General features: G+C 37.2%; 1 long non-coding RNA gene across 1 annotated transcript; it reads right to left on the bottom strand.

Annotated features, from left to right (window-relative positions):
* Nucleotides 1-4,131: 4,131 nt before the first annotated feature.
* On the bottom strand, nucleotides 4,132-5,689 carry LOC149988173 (uncharacterized). The gene is made up of 2 exons (XR_016505637.1): nucleotides 4,965-5,689; nucleotides 4,132-4,762 (listed from the first exon to the last, which is right to left on the bottom strand). It is a non-coding gene; the product is annotated as an uncharacterized LOC149988173 (long non-coding RNA).
* Between the last annotated feature and the right edge of the window lie 322 nt (nucleotides 5,690-6,011).

Raw genomic sequence — 6,011 nt, 5'->3', positions numbered from 1 at the left:
CCTTGGTAGTTGGAGTCGCATAAATGACAAATGGTGTGCCTTCTTTAGACGATCTTATAAACGCCCTTACTCCAATGAATAAGGATTTATCTATTTGGGGTTTTTTAGTAGGCTTGCTCTTAGGTGGTTTTGTGGAAAAGGTCATCTTCCGCAACCTCCAATCTATGGATGGATTATGCTTTTCTAACCAGGAAAGACCAAGAATAACAGGATTTGATGAGGTTCTAATAATATTGAAAATAATATGACTACTATGGCTCTTAAATGTCACTTCTATAGGTTCTGATTCATGGGTGACACTACCAGACAATAAAGGTCGCCCATCTATGACCTCAACGTGAACAGGTTTGAATTTTTGTACTAAAGGGATCTTATGATGCTTCGCAAATTCTTTGTCTAAGAAACAAGTAGATGCTCCTGAATCTAATAATGCTAAGGTTCTCAGTTTCTGAGGGCCAATAAACAAAGGGATTATAAAGCAAAGGGTAGGTTGAGCGGAAAGAAAGGAACCTCGTTGTTGTTGTGATATTTCACTGTCCAGTCGCACGGTTCCTATTGTGATTAGGCATCTTCGTTTTCTTGAATAAACGTGCCCCTGGTCCTACCAATGCGTCGATTTTGCTTCTTGGGATAGTTTCCAACTTTAGGACCTTCTTCACTACAATACAAGCATAGACCTTCCCTCATACGTCGCTTTTTTTCTTCTAGAGTAAGGGATTTGACACATATCGCATCAATTTGCATGTCTTCTATCTCTGAATGTGAATTCACATTGCTTGCCGACATAGTTGGGGCGTGGCAAACCGTATGTTGTCTTGAACGTTGGTCTTGGCGACGTTGGAATAGGCGATTATCATACTTCACAGCTTGGCTAATAGCTTCATTGAACGTTTACGGATCAAGAAGAGTTAACAGCAAATCCTTCACATCGTCCCTTAAATCCCAATAGAATTGACTCATCAATGCTTCTTCATCCCAATTGATGTCGCATGCTAATTGCCTCAAATCTGATGTATAGATTGATGTAGAGCGCATCCCTTGTCGTAGTGACCGGATCTTTGTTGTAGTCCATCAAACCTTGTAGTGTTCACCAAATGCTTCCGCAAACGCCTCCAAAAAGGTTTCAAAGTTGTTTAGTATAGACGATCATTTCTCAAACAAAGGAGCAAACCATGATAGAGCTTGTCCTGTAAGTAAGGTTCCAACAAGCCCAACATGTGACTCCTCCGTTGGATAGCGTTTGGGTTGTAAAACTGTTATCAATCTGATTTGGTTGACGAATCCTCGAAACTTGGAATACGTACCATCGAACTTGTCTAGAAGACTAACTTGGGGCTCCTTATGTTGTAGAACCAGTGGTGCTTGTCGAACCTGAGGTAAAGTTGCTTCTCCAAGTGTAGAAGTTTGAGGCTGGTGCAACCTAGATTGTACCATCCCAGATGCTCCATCATTATGAAGCCTTGCCACGACTCCTTCAATCTCTCCAGTTCTTTGCGATTACATAGCAAGGGCATTCATGATAGCATCGAACTTGGACTCCGAACTTTCCGTCATACTAATGTCTTGACCTCCGGCCATTCTAAGAGAAGGATAGAAATGACTCTACAAGAAGACAATATTGGTTTAGAGGAGGGTACTCCGCAACTTCTAAAACGCCTTAAGAGCTTCAAGAAAAGAGGTAATCCACTCTCTCCAAAAAGAATAAGACTCCAATATTGTAACAAAAGAAGTATCAGTTTAGATGAGGGTAATCCTCAACCTCTAAAATGCTAGTACACCTCCAAGCAGAGGGGTAATCCACACTCTAACGAGGAAGAAACTAGCTCTGATATCTGAGGTGAGTGCAATCTCGACAAACTATCACGGACACAGAAATACAGGCTCGAGATCTAATAAGAAGTTCAAGAAGAACTGGCAAGAACTAGATTAATCAGATGAATACAAGAACAACACTAGAGAGGTGAGCTAAAGCTCCAAGAGATGTGTTGTCGAGACTGAAGAACTCTTCAACCTCGATTCCAATATATACTCCTATTTAGGAAGCTTCTCAAGCAACTTCTACTAACTAGGAAGCTTCTAGAAGGTTCTAGAGACTTGCTTCTAGAAGGTTCTAGAAACTTGTCTCTAGAAGGTTCTAAGGACTATGTTCCTAACATCTTCTACCAACTAGGAAGCTTCTCAAGCAACTTCCATCAACTAGGAAGCTTCTAAAAGGTTCCAGAGACTTGCTTCTAGAAGGTTCTAGAAACTTGTCTTTAGAAGGTTCTAAAGACTATGTCCCTAACACCAACTTTATGGCTAATTTTGTTCTCTATTTTTACTCAAGATAGAAGAATTTGATTAGAAAATAAGGAATTTTTAATATTATATTCTATCCTTCTTCTAACATGACATTCTTTTCCTTTATGATTCTAACACCATAAAAATTTTGATACATTAATCTTAAATTCTCCCAAGAAACTTACAACCTAAAATATTGCATTTTTTAAATTGTAATTTTTTTATAAGTTAAGTTTTACTATTGAGATTTCACCACCTTAGTTAGTTCCAATTATTGTGTTTAGTTTTACTTATGTTTTCCTCAAAGGGAAGTAAGCTAGATTTGCCTTTGTCCTTACATGGTCCTTGGATTATAGTAGTGAAAAAACTTCTTTCTTATTACTATTGTTATTTACTATTGCTTCAACTTGCTCTTTTATTCCTTGTTTCTCTTATCTTATTAAAATCTCTTTTCTAAGCTTTAATGATGAATTGTTGGATGGATATTATAACATCTTTATAATTCCAAAAAAAAAGAATATACATTCTTTACCTTTGGAGTAGGTCACATAATACACTAGTATCATTCCTTGGTATTATAATGGCAATATACTCTAATGTCTTGATGACATTGGATTATATTATGAATACAACAATGATACTCCAAGTCCTAACACCAAATTGAAATTGAGACCAATTTGGAGCATTTGAATAAAAACTTCTAAAAAACCGCAACTCTTTATAATAGCGCTGTAGTTTCGTAATGGTACTATTGCAAGAATTTAAAAATTAATAGTGGCAAAGAAGAGAGATTTTTTTAATTTTTAATTTTTTTCATTTAATACTATTTTATTTATTTATTTATTTATTTCTTTGAGGTAGATAACAAAAAGACTTTTTTATTTTGATTTGAATTTCTATCTATGTTGTTTTTGTAACCAATTATTGACAAATATGACTAGATTACCTATTTAAAACTATTCATTTTTCTATTGCTATTGTGAATGATTATATATTATTCTTGAATAACTTTGTTATTTTATAATGCTGACCTTCAATTTTTGTTGCATTTTTCAATAACTATCAAATGTTAATTCATTGACTATATGTTTTTTTTGTCCATGTTGCATAATAATCTATAAAGAGGAAATTTCTAATTCAATTGAAATAATAGCTTCAAAATCAAAGGTCAAGTCAAATGGCATAAATTCCATTGTTAGCTTGTATATTATTTTGTAAGCCTAGAAAGCTTTGCCTATATAATTGTCCTGCATTTGTTGCATGTCTTTGATTATTTTAGACAAGATTTTGAAAAGTATTTTTGAAGTAAAATAATCCCCTACTAGTTGGAAGCCTAATTTGATTTATAAAAATCTAATTATAAAATAATTTAATACTTCTTGATTAACATTTGATTTATGTTCAACAACTTAGAAATTCTTCAATTATGATCTAAAATAAACCACTCTAGTAAGTGATTTATTCTAATTCATAATTATCAACTAACTTCCTATTTAATTGCTTAAGTTGTCTTCTACTTTGTCTTAAATTCTTAATTCTCTTAACTAGTGAAAAAACCACTCTTACACAACCACAAAAAAAAACAATACAAGGCACTCAAATAACTCAAAGGACACCTACTTAATGACGAATTTTATTTGCTTTAATATAAGTTCATATAATTTATTATTATTATATTATATTGAATAATTAATTAATTAATTTTTGATGATAATAATTATTAGAAATTAATTAATTAATTAATTAATTCATCTAAGATAACTTTTCATCCACTAATAAGTTTTTATCCATGAAAGATTTCTCATCCACAAACGATATATCATCTATCTTAATCAAATATCATCCGAAAAATTTCATCCAAGTCAATTGAAGTTCATTTAGAATTAGAATTGTCATCCAAATTGGTTGTCCTAACCCAACTTCATCCAAATTTAACCTAACGTGTTTTAGTTTATGAGTTTCATCCAGTGCTACATGCTCATCCGATCTGGGTTCTTACTACCAGAGGTTGATGTCGGATTGACGAGGATTCGCAGCATGAAGATCACTGTTCAAGCTACCCTCTCCCTGTTCCTTTTAGCAGAACCTCAGCCACCTTGAAGATGAATCCTTACGGCCACTAGACGAGGTGACAACAGAGTCTGCCTTTCTTCCGTTGTCAAATCTGCAACGGTAGCATTGTTTTTGTTTCTTCCTTTTCCTTTTAAATCCTTATCAGCACTGTGACACTAGAGGTTGAATTTTTTCTTTGTTCTAAGAATACTCGGCCCTGTCCATGACCTCTTCCGTTACCTTGGACCATGAATTACATCCTGGTTGAAACACCGATTTGATGTCGATGTTGATAATGAGGAGGAGGAAGACGGCTCCGCCGATCTCTACACCGCAAAGGCGCTCATGCTGTTGCACCCTTCATCGGGAGCAACCCAGATGGCCGGATCGCCACGCCAAAGCAAAGCTGGCGTGTCGATTGGGGGCAATCCTAATACCAAACGACCTCCAACCGATACAATGGTTACTCGCCGTTACAGATTACGACTTGCCGTGACGAGCCTCTAACAATCTATAGCTTTGTACACCAAGCATGCTCACCTTGACCACTACCTAATCTGATTGCATAAAAGTACTCGCAAGCTCCGGGCACTGATTCAACAATATAGTGACTGCAACGCTAGGTCTCTTACCTTTGTGCGGAGAGTCCATGCTGCTGAAATCCTACGGAGGAGGCACCAAACTTGTAAACCTCGCTGCATTTGCTACACTAAAATTGTAACCAATCGTGGACACAGCCGCACCTAATCGTCCAACTAGCAACATAAGGAGGAAATCTGGCCCAGAGTTCAAACCAAACCGCTGCTTGAATCCACAAAGGAGTGATCACTTCCGGCTTCAATCGCGCTGGAACCCAATGAAGAGGAGAATGTGTTGTTCTAATCGCAGCGCAATTAGAATCCACATTGACAGTCGACGATGAGGGGATCAATGCTAGGAATTCAAACCAATAATAGTGGCAATTCTACACCATAGCAATACTACCAATGCTGCGCTAGCCGCAGAAGATTAAGAACAAAAAAAAACGGCACCTCTGCTGCCCAGCAGTGAGTACCACACTGATGACTTAGTGCACGCACACACGAACACAAAAAAAAAAAAAAAACAACCGACAATCTCCAACCACCAAAGCAGCAAGTCTTCAACCAGCCCAGTACCGCCGCACATCCCCTTGACACTGCAACAATACTCGTCCCAGCGAGCTGCTTGATGCCAATAAAACGCGTCGCAGCATTCCAACCCAAGGAAAAAGATGGCAGCAGCATCGCTCCTGATTAGCACCCTCAGTTACCATCGTAGAAAACCACGACTAAAACCTCCGGAGCGCACAGAGCCCGAAAAAACTACAATAATCAGGAACACTGAAGAAGAGAGAAGGGTCCAGGGTGGCTAGGACCCCTATCGGGATGAGGCCCAATACCCGGCACTGAGAGCCCTGCTCAATAATTGGGACCGATCTTGCTCGATACCAGAAACCAGACATTATCCTATTCTGTGTATTGTTTACAATATCCTATATTGTATACTATCTATATTTTGCCCATACCTCGTGTATATACTATATCTCTACTTGTACAAAATTTACCACCATATCGAGACCATATTGGTACTGGATACATACCGTATATCGATCGTACAAAGACTATATACATATTGTATTCCATTGTATCTATGCCATC

Source organism: Physcomitrium patens, chromosome 11 (assembly GCF_059467195.1).
Source record: "Physcomitrium patens ecotype Gransden chromosome 11, ASM5946719v1, whole genome shotgun sequence".
In the NCBI taxonomy this organism is placed as follows: domain Eukaryota; kingdom Viridiplantae; phylum Streptophyta; class Bryopsida; order Funariales; family Funariaceae; genus Physcomitrium; species Physcomitrium patens.
Note: the sequence above shows the minus strand (reverse complement) of the source record. Positions and strands in the feature narration are given on the sequence as shown.